At 45.3% G+C, this 14,608-nt stretch overlaps 1 protein-coding gene across 2 annotated transcripts in view; it reads left to right on the forward strand.

The window, feature by feature from the left end:
• Positions 1-14,608, forward strand: part of MBD3 (methyl-CpG binding domain protein 3) — a 729,401-nt gene that overhangs the window by 446,366 nt on the left and 268,427 nt on the right. The window lies entirely within an intron of this gene.

Here is a 14,608-nt window from a genome sequence, read left to right on the forward strand (position 1 = left end):
TCCAGATTGAGTATCATTCACTCCTAGGATGGTGCTAATCTTCCTGAAGGTATTCCTCTGCACCACTAGCACAGGCTAATTTGTAGCTGTGTTCTGGAGTTTGCTTAGGAAATCAGAATACTGCTGAAGAGGTGAAATTCCCTGTTTGATTTATTACTGTGGTGGTGGTAGTATTACCATTGTAATTTGTTTTTATATATGGTGGTCTTGTTTAAAAAAAGTTTACTGTTAGTTGAGTACTCTAGTTTTACAATACATAGTTAAATACTTCTATAGTAAGAAACGTGATAGTTATCACATATATTGTACATCTATAGTTAGAAATGTGATGGTTAACATGTATTTAAAGTTTAGTTATAGTAGTTATATTTACTGTCTAGACAGAAGTCCTATTCATATGTTGATGCATTCATGACACCAGGGAGTTTGTCCTGCGAACTGTCGAACGTCCAGCCGTTACACTTAAGTTAAATGCTACTGCTAGGGTGCACTCTATGTCCTGTGCCTCTTCTCTGGCGTCTGTTATAAATTGGACGTCTGGTATAAAGCAGATGTCAGCACACATCCACCTCAGAACTTTTCTGCCGCCTGAGTGACAAGTGCCGGTTGTCGCTTATTGGAAGAAGCGTTTTTTTTTTTTGCATCTGACTTCAAATGAGCACCACATAGGGGTTTTCTAATCTCTTCTTGCTTCTGCTTTGGGTTTCATGTCAGGTAGGAAGGGCAGGTGTAGGTGTGGAAGGCAAATTCCATGTAAGGACTCTCATGAGCTCTGCCTCTTCTGTCTAGGCAGAGAACACTACCATACCACATGTAGCATCTGTCAGGTCTTTGTCCCCAAAACCCTTAGAAGCCGTCTAGCAGCTTTGAATTTGTACCTTGAGAACCAGTGTTTGGCCCCAGTCGTTACATTCACCAGAATAAAGGGAATATAGCTTTTTCCTTAGACAGCATCCTGATCCAGGCTCCCTCAAGTTCCACAGCCCTACAACCTAAGCTTCACCATCTCCCTGCTTATGAGGTCTCTAGGATTTACCATAAACCTCAAAGAAAATCCTCCCCGATACCCTCCCAAGACCTGGTGTTGGATTCTGACAACAAGGGAAATGATGGCTTGCCTACCTCCAGACAAGACACTGATACTCTCATCTTATTTTGTGGAAATTCTTCCTCTAAAAGCCATCTCAGCCAGGGAATTCCTTAGAATCCTAGGGTTCATGGCCTCTGCTACCCCCATGGATCCCCTGGCAAGGCTCCACATGAAGATCCAGTGGTATCCATGTTCAGTCTGGAAACACTTGCACCCACTGGAATTCATGATTCCCATGCTGCTGTGCTTTACCAGGAAATTCAAATGGTGGATCTCACAGATTCAGAAGAATCCTGGCCTGCCCCTACAGCCCATACCTCCCACCAGGATTTCTTCACGGATGCCTCAGACACAGGCTGGTTTGCAACCCTAGGGAACTGGAAGGTGAGGAACTCATGGACCCACATCCTACAGAAGGAGCACATCAGTATCAAGGAAATGAGAGCTCTGATACTGGCCTTATAAATATTCCAGGATCACTTTCTACCAGGCACTCTGAGGTGGTACACAGACAATACCACTGTGCTGTGGTACATCAACAAGCGGGGGGGGGGGACAAATTCCTACCTCCTGTGCAAACTAGTACTGCAGGCTTGGGAAATCGCAGTCTGGAAACTGATCCTTCTCCAACCAGTTTATACCCCTTCTGCAAAAAATGTGATGGCAGATTCATTGAGCAGGACCATGACCCTGTCTCCTGAATGGATGCTGAACAAGGATGTGTTTCTGGACCAGGTCCATCGATGGGGTATCCCAGATGTGGATCTCTCTGCTTCCCCCATGAACAGACAGCACCCGATCTTCTGTTCCAGGGCACATCACCCAGAAGCTTGGAAGGTGGATGCTCTCTCTATTTCCTAGAAGGGGATGTATGCCTATGCATCCCCCCTTCCCCTTGCATACAAAGTCTTGCTGAAAATTCAGAAGGAACAGCCTTAAATCTTACTCGTGACTCCCTATTGGCCAAGGCAGCACTGGTTCCCTCTTCTATTTCGACTAGCCAAGGGCAATCACCACAAGTTACCCACCAAATGGACCTACTCACACAGAAGGGAACATTCCGACACCCCCATCTGTCCACTCTGAACCTCACACTGTGGGTGATAAGCCACTGATTCCCTTCAGACACCTATATTCAGAGGACATGATCCAGGTTCTGCAGGAGGCCAGAAAACCGAACACTAGAAAATCCTACCTGACAAAATGGATGGAAGAGATTTTCATTGTGGTGTCTAAAAAATAACCTGCAACCACTGCGAGTAGAGCTTCCAGTGGTCTTGTCTTAACTGTGTGACTTTATGAAGACTGGATTACCTTATTTCTCCATTAAAATAGATTTGTCTGCCGTCTCTGCCTTTAGTACCCCTTCTAGCTTCCAGGTTAGAAGTCAAACTCTTTCTGAGAGGAGCACTTCATCTCAGTCCCCCACGGAAACCCATTCCCCCACCTTAGGATATTAAGTTGGTCCTGAAGAAATTGACGCTCCCACCTTTCGATCCAGCCAATGACTGCTTCCTCCAACACTGCACCTGGAAGACTATCCTCTTGGTGGCCATCCCATCAGCCAGAGTCGTCTCAGGACTCCATGCCCTTATGGCAGACTCTCCTTCACTGTCTTCCACAAGGATAGAAGATGCTTGTGCACTAACCACTCTTTCATGCCCGAAGTGATCAATGAGATGTCTTTAAATCAAGCTGTAAATCTGCCAACCTTTTTCCCCTCTCCACAGAACAAGGCAGACAGGATACTTCATTCCTTAGACGTTCACAGACAGCTCAGGTATTACCTGGCCAAAACCAAATCCCTATGCAAATCTGATGGGCTCTGTCTCTTACCACCCAAAAGCCCTGGGCAACCAGTTTCTAACCAAAACTGTTTCCTGCTGTTACACTACTCATGGCAAGCCTCTCCCAGGCCCAGTTAGGGCTCACTCTACCAGGGCAGTGTTGTCCTCTGAGGCATTCCTTAAAGGATTAGACATGGCTGCTGTCCTCAAAGCAGCTACATGGTCCTGAGTTCAAACTTTCACTAGGCACTACAAGCTGGAGTTGGTTTCTAGAGCCAGGGCAGGATTTGCCAGAGCCATCCTCCATGGGTTTGTGGAAAGTGCTTCTGGTCCGCCTCCCCTTCCATAGGACAGGAGCTATTGCACACTCCCTGATGTCATGAATACAGCATATGAATAGAAGAACATAGTATTGTGTAAGAACTTGCCATAACCTTAGATGTCCTTCTCTTCTATATGCTGCTGTATAGTTTCCCACCCAGCCTTCCCACACTCACTTGCCTGATTCACGGCGTACCCACTCATGAGTCGCCAACTCCGGCGGCATTTAGATGTTCTTTGTGTTTCACTGTTGCAGTCATCACATTTGGATTATCTGCTTGCAGTAGCCCTCAGTCGGCCTGATTAACAAAGTCTTTGGTCCTGCGTCGGTTGCTGTCCTTTCTTCCGTGACGTCAGGGGTATAAAACATGCAGCTGATGCCATGACATCAGTCTTTCTTGCTGTGCGGTGCCCGAAGCAGAAGCAGTTCTCAAGTGCCGGTTGGCCGACTCCTGAAATTTTCAAGTTTCAGAACCAAAGTCTTCAACTAAAAGCTAAGTACCCCGTTGGGGAAACTTTTTCTTGCTCTTAACCGATGTCAGTAAAAGTAAATTGCATTACTTGTGGAAAGCAAATACCTCATAAAGATTTTCATTTGTACTGTATTCCTTGCCTAGGCCCTGACCATGATGCAACTCACTGTTGGTTTTGTGCCTTATTTAAACCGCGAACTATCAGTCGTCTGTATATTTTCGCTTCTAAATATTTTGGTGCTCTGTTCAGTTATCCTGATATGTCTTCGGTAAGCCATCCAGCTGCCGACATTCTGAAAAAATGTAAAGATAGACAGAGACAGGTCGTCTAGGTCCAAAGCTGCCGACGATGCTTCTAAGTCCGTCACCAGTTCGCCGGTACTCAGTGAGGTGCTTTCTCAGTCCCTGATACCTGCTATTTCAGATTCGCAGGCCTTTACTGAGACCCTTTCAAAGTCCGGTATGCCACGAGATGCTTAAACTGTGGAACCTGCGGATGTCTCTACTTTGGATGGGTCCAGAGCCGCTGTGCAGGCACCGGCTTCTGGGGGTGTATTCAGGCCTACTGACTTGCTTATTAAACCAAAGCCATCTTCTTCCAAGGCTTAAAACTCGAACCATGCCTAGAAAACTGATGCCCAGACCGCATGGTCAGGCCTCTATGCCTAAAAAACAAATTATAAGAATGGCTGAAGACTTTATTACTTTAATCAGGGGAAGCCAGCCTTCCCCACTGAGACCTAGTACTGAGTTTGCTTATGATACTTCTGACCAGGATTCTGAATTTTCTGTTTCCTCTGATGACCAGGACTTACCCTTATCTACCTATGATCATTCTCATGCTGATGAGACTATTCCCTCTGCTTCTCCCCCAGAGGGTTTCTCTTTTTGTGAAACCTTGCATACTCTCAGGGAGCATTTTCGTTGGGAAAGTCAGGGTTTCTCTGATTCTAAAAAGAGGCTTAGGGATTTCTTACTCCTGCCCCAGCACAGGCCTTTAGCCATACCTCCTGAACTAGACATTGTTGTTGATGCCTCATCGGAGTCTAGCTTGGCCCCTGACTCTCTACCTCCTGCTCCCAGAAAACCTGATAGACATTGCATGGTCCCCAACTCTCTCAAGTTCCTTTATAAAAATCGTACTGCAGATCCTGAGACCATTTCACAGGGACCCAAGGACATTAAAGCTACTACTGCCAAAATTCCTACCCCCTCTGATAGAGACTTCAGGGCGCTGGATAGATGGGGTCAGAAGGTATACACTTCTGCAACTTTGTCCATTAGGGCCTTAAACTGCCAATTTTTTGTATTAAAGTATCAGCAGCCTATTATTGGATTGCTTAAACTGAAAATTGTTGATTCCTGATTGTGCTGAAAATAAGGATTTACAGCATTTGCTACATTCAGCTGAACAGGTTGTAAAACATACTTTGCAATGTGGTTTTGATTCACTAGAGGCATCCTGCAGGGCTGCTGTAACTGGGTCTGTACTTAGAAGGCATGCTTGGCTTAAGGGAGCAATCCTTGCCAGATCATGTTAAAGTGAAATTACTGGATGCTCCCTTAAACCAGGACTACTTGTTTGGCAACAAGGCAGAAGTTCTTAAAAAGATGGAGGAAAAAGCTAAATCTATGCAAACTGTTAAAAGATTTTTTACAAGTACGACCTCCAAGATTTAGTAGGCATTGGCCTTCTAAGAATTGGTCCTTTTCTGCCTCTTCCAGACCTTCAGTCCAAACCCAGATCTAGCAGACCTCCCAGGCTTCAGTCCCAGTGTACGCACAGGACTAAGCAGTGGGGGGGCCTCCACTTCCAAATCTGGGAGTAGTAAAACTCCCCCCTATGGTAAACTGTCTCAGAGACTTTTTTTTAAAACTTCCAAGCGCTTCTCAACTGACTGCCACTTTTTTTTGGGGGGGGGGGTTGCTCTTTATGCCAAGAACTGGGAGCCCATTACCCACGACAAATGGGATGTTCTTCGTGTTTCACTGTTGCAGTCATTAGAATTGGGTTATCCTGCTGGCAGGTTACCCTCAGTCGGCCTGAATTCCAAAGTCTAGGTCCGGCATCAGTTGCTGTCACCTCTTCCCTGACGTCAGTGTGCCAGGGGTACAAAAGATGCAGCCGACACAATTTTCTTCAGTTTTTCTTGCCGCGCGGTTCCCGAAGCAAAAGCAGTTCGCAAGTGCCGGTCGGCCAACTCTTGAGATTTTCATGTTCGAATTTCACATCCGAAGTCTTCACTAAAAAGCTAAGTACCCCGTTGGGGAAACTTTTTTCTTGCTCCAGACCAATGTCAGCAAAAGTTAATTGTATTTCTTGTGGGAAGCAAATACCTCATAAGGACTTCTATTCTTACTGTATTCCTTGCCTAGGCCCTGACCACGACGTTGCTAGTTGTCAGTTTTGTGCTAGGTTTAACCAACGCACTATTAAGCGTCGGTACGATTTTGCATTTCACTATTTTGGCAGAAGATTTAACTATACAATGTCATCGGATAGCCATCACACTACCGGAATTCACAAGAAACGCAAAGAAAAGGACAGGCATCTGAGGTCCAAAACCGACTACGAGGCGGCTTCTAAGCCAGTCGCCGGTTCTCAGTGAGGCGCCTTCGCAGCCCCTGACTACCGCTACTTTAGACTCGCAGGCCACTACCGACACCCACGTGGAGTCTACCAGGCCGCTGGAAGCTCAAGGTATTGGACCTTCAGAAACTATTCCCTCAGATGTGTCCGGAGCCGCTGAGCAGGCATATGCTTCTGAGGGTGTTTTCAGACCTACACGATTATATGTTAAAGCGACTTCAGCTTCTAAGGCAAAGACTAAAGCTCCTTTAAAGACAAAGAAACAAGTACAACAGCCTCATGGACAGGCCTCCATGCCTAAAAAACAGATGCTCAAAATGGCCGAAGACCTAATTACTTTGATCAGGGGTTCCCATCCCCCTCCTGATAAGGGGGCCTAGGCAAGAGACTGAATATGAATCTTCAGATCAGGTTTCCATTTCATCTTATTCCTCTTCTGATCAGGAATACTCTCTTCCTCCCAATGAGGATTCTTATGCTGAATAATCTATCCCTTCAGCCTCTCCTTCTGAGGATTATTCTTTTGGGGAAACTTTACATACCATGAGGGAGCATTTCCACTGGGAGACTCAAGATTTATTCTGAATCTAAGAAAAGGCTCAGCGACTTCCTTTTATTACCACAACACTGGCCCCTAGCTATTCCACCTGTTAGACATTGTAGATGTTTTTTCAGAGTCCAGTCTGACCCCTGACTCCTTACCTCCAGCGCCTGTTAAGCCGGACAGGTACTACAGGGTTCCCGACTCTCATAAATTCCTTTTCAAAAACCCTGCTGCTGACCCAGAAACTATCTGTCAGGGTCCCAAAGGGGTCAAGGCTTCCACTGCAAAAAACCCTACTCCCTCATTCTGGACAGATGGGGAAACAAGATTTACACTTCTGCTACTTAGGCTGTAAGGGCTTTAAATTGTCAGTTTCATATGCTCAAATATCAGCAATATATTATGTCACTGCTTAAACAGAAAATGTTGATTAAATTCTGAATGTGCAGAAAACAAAGAAATGCAGGATTTATTGCATGCAGCTGAACAAGTTGGAAAGCATACTTTGCAATGTGGTTTTGATTCTCTGGAGGCCTCCTGCAGGGCCACAGTTACGGGTTCTGCCATTAGGAGGAATGCTTAGTTAAAGGAACAAAATCTACCTGATCATGTTAAGGCAAAATTATTAGATGCTCCATTACAGCATGATGCTTTGTTTGGTGTTAAAGCAGAAGAGGTGTTAAAGAAAATGGAGGACAAAGCTAAATCTATGCAAATAGTCAAGGATTTCTTAAGGTACAGCCACCAAGATTTAGCAGACACTGGCCTACAAAGAATTGGTCCTTTCCAGTGTCAGGCCACAAAGGGGCAGATACAGATGCCCTAGAGGTAGATCCCAGCCCCAAGGTTCATACAGGTCTAAACAATGGGGTGCATCTACCCCCAAAACTGGTGAAGACAAATCACAGCCATACAGGAAACAGTCCCAATGACTTCCCCCTGCCTGTGCTAAGCACTTATCTTCTGGCAGCACCTTTAGGGAGAAAGCTAGCACTTTTTTCTCAAAATTGGCACAACCCAGGACAAATGGGTCTTAAACATAGTGTCACAAGGCTACAAGTTTCACTTGCATACCCTGCCAAGGGCAAACAGTTGGCCAGACCTGCCAAAACATCAATGGGCAGAGGCACAAAAACAAGTCTCATCCCTCATGGACATGAGGGCCATTTATCAAGTAACAGAGCAAGAGCAGGGACAAGGATTCTATTCAAGATTGTTCTTGGTACCCAGAAAGGACAAAGCCTGGAGACCAATACTGGACCTATCTATTCTAAACACATCTGGATATTCCAGAATCCAAAATGTTGACTCTACAGCAGCTTCTGCCGATGTTGGGCAAGAAGGCTTGGCTTGTGACTTTAGATCTAAGAGGCATACGTGCATATCCCAATCAGACAAACATGCAGAAGATACCTCAGATTCAAAAGATGGCTCAGTGCACTACCAATTCTCTGCATTGCCCTTTGGCTTATCTATTGTGCCCAGGGTCTTCACAAAGTGCCTGGCACCAGTAATTGCATTCTGCAGACAGAGGAATTCAGATATATCCTTACTTGGACGACTGCCTCATTCAAGCAGAGAACAAGGACATTTTACTACAGCATCTGGCATTTGTAAAGCGATTACTACCATGCCTAGGGTACACCAGTCAACGAACAGAAATCAAAACTATTACCCTTTCAGGAGATAATATTCCTGGGTGCAAGCTTAAATACAACTGCTCAGATGGCTTATCTCCCGCCAGACAAGCAAAGGCAACTGACTACCTGTTTCAAAATGTTGGCATCAAAGGCCCAGTTATCTGCAAGAAAAATTCTGCAGGCTTTGGGCTTCATGGCATCCTGCATTCTACTAATACCATATGCAAGACTGCATTATGAGGAAACTTCAGTGGTACCTAAAAAGTGTTTGGACTCAACATTGCCACAGCCTGGAAACAATAGCTGCTCTCATTCCCTGCCTGCAACAGGAGATTCGATGGGCGAAGGCCTGTCGCCAGAACAAGGGACAGCCATTCATTCTACCCCCGCCCACACAGACATTGACAACAGATGCATCGGATTATGCCTGGGGAGCCCACATGGCAGGAAAATGTATTCAAGGCACATGGTCCACAAACCAAAGGCATCTACATATCAATCTAAAAGAGATGCTAGTTGTTCAAAATGCCCTGACAGCCTTCAAGGACTTACTAAATCCAGGACAACTACTGATAGACAGACAATACCACAGTCATGTGGTATATAAACAAGCAGGGAGGCACTCATTCTTACCCCTTTTGCAGACTGGCCATGATTTTGTGGGACACAGCATTGACTTACCAAGTACATCTGCAGGCACAATTCCTGCCAGGAAAGATAAATACTCTGGCAGACTAAGCAGAAACCTCATGGATCCCCACGAGTGGAAATTGGATCTACAAGTCTTCAGCATAAGGAAATGGGGATGTCCGGACATAGATCTGTTTATCTCACCACACAACTGCCAACTAAAGAGATTCTGCACAAGGACTTATTACAGACAAGCATGGAAAGTGGATGCCCTATCTTTCAGCTGGAAAAACGTAACAGTATATGCCTTTCCTCCTCTGCCTCTCCTCCCCAAGGTACTCCTGAAGGTCAGACAGGAGAAGCCAAAAATGATACTGATTGCCCCAGACTGGCCACGCCAGTACTGGTATCCAATCCTAAGGAACTTGTCTCAGTGCCCAGCCTGGACTTTACCTCAAGTGCCTCATCTACTGTCCCAGCAGAACAGTCAGATCTTGCACAGCCAACTCAAGACCTTAAATCTGGCAGCATGGCGGATAATGTAGTCATACAAAACGCCCCTCTCACTAAAGCGGTGATGGATGTCATTTTGGAGGCCAGGAGGCCTAGTACTAGAAAATCCTATGCTGGAAAATGGAAGAGATTCTGTGCTTGGAACCAGGCACAAGGAATTGACACAGCTGTACCAAATATTCCTCAGATTTTGCAATACTTGACTGAGATGCTGGACAAAGGCCTATCCTTTTCATCTATAAAAATTCATGCCGCTGCCTTTTCGGCTCATTACAATACAGAGCCACCAATCTTTTCTCATCCGTTAAGGCAGTACCTCAGAGGGTCCAAAAATTTAAGGCCTCTAAGGAGATCACCAATATCTGCATGGGACCTCAATTATGTCTTAGAAAAACTCACCCTGCCTCCTTTTGAGCCAGCCACTACAGCTGATATAAAGTTTTTATCTTGGAAAACAGCTCTGCTCCTAGCAATAACTTCTGCAAGACGAGTCTCCGAGCTACAGGCACTCATGGCTGTGGAACCTTTTATCATTTTTTATCCAGACAAGGTTTCTCTGAGGGCAAACCCGACATTTATGCCTAAAGTAGTGTCCAGTGTGGCCCTTAACCAAACTATTCATCTGCCTACCTTTCATCCAAACCCACAGAATAAGGGGGAGAGAATTCTGCATTCTTTGGACATGCACAGCTACGCTTCTATTTGAACAGAATCAAAGCTTTCAGAAAGACAGAGCAATTACTAGTGGCATATGCTGCAGGATTACAAGGAAAGGCTATCTCAAAGCAGACTATTTCAAAGTGGATAGGCCACTGCATTCGTTTCTGCAATTCACAACATGGCAAGCCAGTACCTAAGGGGATTAGGCCACATTCAACCAGAGCAGCAGCCTTCCTCAGGGGAGTACCAACCAAAGATATTTTAGAGGCTGCTACTTGGAGTTCAGTGCACACCTTCACAAAGCACAATCGCTTACCACTCTACTCTAAAATCCAGGGCAGGTTTTGCCACTGCAGTTCTGCAGGGCTTAATAGCCGGTCCTGATGCTATGTAGCTCCAGCCTCCCAACCTTAGCTTTGGGATTCAACCCAATTGTAATGACTGCAACAGTGAAACACGAAGAACATAGTACAGTTGTGTAGACTTGCCTTGAATGTAGATGTTAGAGTGTATTCACTGTTGCAGTCCAGGTTACCCACCCGCCATCTCTCATTTCTTTGCTGGATCTTATTTGTACTTATCTATTCTATACAACCTCTGTGGTGTATTTGCTTGTAGGTGAAGACAAAATATTTACTTTGGTGCATGCATGTTTTATTGACATTTTTAGCCTACCCTTTTGGGGGTCCTTGACATCTGGTGCAAGAAAAACTGAAGAAAATGGCGTCTGCTGCATTTTTTATACTCCTGGCGCACTGACGTCAGGGAAGAGACGACAGCAACCGACGCCGGACCTAGACTTTGGAATTCAGGCCGACTGAGGGTAGCCTGCCAGCAGGATAACCCAGTTGTAATGACTGCAACAGTGAATACACTCGAACATCTACATTTATGGCAAGTGTACACAACTGTACTTTTTAAATAGTGTCCCAGGGATGCATATTTAAGTTCCACACATTACCAACACCAAGTGGGTGGCCAGATCTACCCCCAAATCAATGGGCAGAGGCCCAAAAGCAAGTATTTTCTCTCTTAAGCATGGGGGCTATTCAGTTGGTACCAGAAGAGGAAAAGGGACAAGGTTTCTACTCAAGACTTTTCCTGGTACCCAGAAAAGCCAATTCATGGCGTCCTATCCTGGACCTGTCTACCCTAAACACCTTTTTGGTGATTCCAAAATTCAAGTTGCTGACTCATCACTTGCTCCCTATGCTAGGCAAAGACGCCTGGTTGGCAACACTAGATTTAAAGGAAGCATACCTGCACATCCCAATCAGGGAATCTTGCAGAAGTTACCTACTCTTCAAAGCAGGCTTCATGCACTATTAGTTCTTTGCACTGCCCTTTGGCTTATCTACTGCACCCAGGGTATTCACAAAGTGCCTAGTTCCAGTCATTGCATTTTGCAGGCAAAGAAATATTCAAATATACCCATACCTGGACTATTGTCTAATTCACAAAGCCAGGACATACTTTTGAATCATCTGGCCTTTGTACAAAGGGTACTAACTTGCCTGGGGTAAACCATAAACGAAAAGAAATCACACCTGGTACCCTGTCAACAAATTATATTCCTGGGAGCAAGCTTGAATACAACTTCCCAGATGGCTTTCCTCATGCCGGAGAAACAAATTGATTTGACCACTTACAAGTGGCCACAAAAACCCTGCTATCTGCAAGGCAAATTCTACAAGCCTTGGGGTTCATGGCCTCCTGCATTCTTCTAATTCCGTATGCAAGATTGCGCATGAGGAAACTACAATGGTATCTAAAAAGCCTATGGTGTCAGCATTCTCAGGATCTAGAAGCAATGATTCCTATCATGCCTTGCCTACGCCTAGAATTCCTTTGGTGGGCAGAGGCCTGCCACCAAAACAAGGGACTACCATTCACACTACCTCCTGCCACCCAAACCCTAACAAACGCATCAGACTATGCATGGGGGGCTCACCTGCCAGGGAAGTGCATTCAGGGCAAATGAAACCCAAGTCAAATGCACCTGCATATCAATCAAAAAGAAATGTTAGCTGTACAGAATGCTCTGACAGCCTTAAAGAACCACATTCTTCCAGGACAATTAATGGTAAAGACTGACAACACCACTGTTGTGGTACATAAACAAGAAGGGGGGTACACATTCTTACCCCCTCTGCAGACTAGCCATGGCATTTTGGAGCACAGCCCTGAGCTACCAAGTGCATCTATAAGCTCAATTCCTGCCGGGAAAACTAAATACACTGGCAGACGAGCTAAGCAGAAACCTCATGGATCTACATGAGTTAAAACTGAAACCAAGGATTTTCAACACGTTGACAAGCAAATGGGGGAGCCCATATATAGACCTGTTTGCTTCCCCCCAGAACTATCAATTGGACAAATTTTGCACAAGGTTTCCGACAAACAAACTTGGAAAGTGGATGCTCTATCCTTCAGCTGGGAAAACCTGTCAGTTTGCCTTTCCTTCTCTGCCTCTACTCTCCAAAGTACTACTAAAGATCAAACCAGACAAACCAAGGACAATTTTGATTGCTCCAGACTGGCCACGCCGACACTGGTGTACCCCCTCTTGTGCAGTGTCATTGTTGGCCCCGTGGCACCTGTCTCAGACTCCTACCCTATTGTCTCAGCAGGAGAACCAGCTTCTGCACCCTCAGCTTCAAACACTGAATCTAGCAACCTGGCTGATTACCTAATCTTTCCTTTACCATCTCTCAGTAAACCAGTGATGGATATCATTTTAGAAGCTAGGAGGCTTAATACTAGAAAATCTTATGCTGAAAAATGGAAAGATTCTGTGCCTGGAACTAATCCCAAGGTATAAGCAGAGCAGTGCCCAATTTACCTCAGATTTTACAATACTTAACTGCGATGCTTTACAAGGGCCTGTCTTTCTCCTCCATCAAAATTCACGTCTCGGCCATTTCAGCTCATTTTAACACAGAACCTCCCCTCTTCTCTCATCCACTGCTGAAGCAGTTCCTCAGAGGGCCAGCAGTTTACGACCACCCAGGAGAGCTCCAACTCCAGCCTGGGACCTTAACTTTGTATTTGAGAAACTCACCCTTTCTCCCTTCGAGCCAGCTGCTACTGCAGGCTTAAAATTCCTTTCTTGGAGAAGAGCTTTCCTTTTAGCAATCACTTCAGCAAGAAGGATATCTGAATTACAGTCCCTTATGGCAGTGTAGCTTTAATAATCTTTCATGGGGACAGGGTGTCCCTCAGGACCAATCCCTCCATGCCCAAGGTGGTATCCAGTGTGGCCCTTAATCAGTCCAATCATTTGCCAACCTTGTTTCCTAATCCACAGAACAAAGAGGAATGGATGCTGCACTCTAGATGTGCACACAACTTAGATTCTACTTAGGACTAAACCTCAAAGGAAATCTGAACGACTGCTGGTGGCATTTGCTGCAGGGGCAAAGGGAAAGGCTATTTCAAAGCAAACATTTCCAAATGGATAGGCCATTGCATTAATTTCTGCTACAAGCACTATGGAAAACCTATCTCACATGGGATCAGACCCCACTCTACCAGGGTTTCCTCTACCTCTACAGCCTTTCTCAGAGGCATTCCTACCAGGAACATCCTAGAAGCTGCTACCTGGAGTTCTGTACACCAAGCACTACCATCTGCCAATTTTCTCTGAATCCAGAGCTGGCTTTGCCACTGCAGTCTTGCAGAGCCTTATAGCTGGTTGTAATGCTATCTAAATTCCTCCTCCCATCCTTGGCTTTGGGAATCTACCCAAATGTGATGACTACAACAGTGAAACACGAAGAACATAGTACAGTTGTGTACACAACATAAATGTAGATGTTAGAGTGTATTCATTGTTGCAGTCCTGGTTACCCTCCCTCCAGCCCCCTTACTACTTTTGGCTATACCTGTACTCTCCTTTACTATGCTCAAAAGCTTTTTGGTGTATTTGTTTTTTTGTTGGAGGTATAACCTTGTATATTTATAGGTTTAATTGCTTCCAATTAGGGGGCACCTGACATCTGGGGCAAGAAAAACTGATGTAATGGCATCGGCTGCATGTTTTATACCCCTGATGACCTGACATCACAGAAGAAAGGGACAGCAACCGAGGCAGGACCCAAGACTTTTGTTAATCAGGCTGACTGAGGGCTACTGCAAGCATATAACCCAAATGTGATGACTGCAATAGTGAATACACTCTAACATCTACATTTGTGGTAGGTGTACACAACTGTACTTTGAGGTGGATGCGTGCTGACATCCGCTTTATACCAGACGTCCATTTACAACCAACATCAGAGAAAAGGCGCAGGATGTTGCGCACACCCTAGCAGTAGCATTTAACTTTTGTGTAACAGCCGGACATTCGACAGTTCACGGG

Source organism: Protopterus annectens, chromosome 13.part0 (genome assembly GCF_019279795.1).
Source record: "Protopterus annectens isolate FY-2018-M chromosome 13.part0, PAN1.0, whole genome shotgun sequence".
Taxonomy (NCBI): domain Eukaryota; kingdom Metazoa; phylum Chordata; order Ceratodontiformes; family Protopteridae; genus Protopterus; species Protopterus annectens.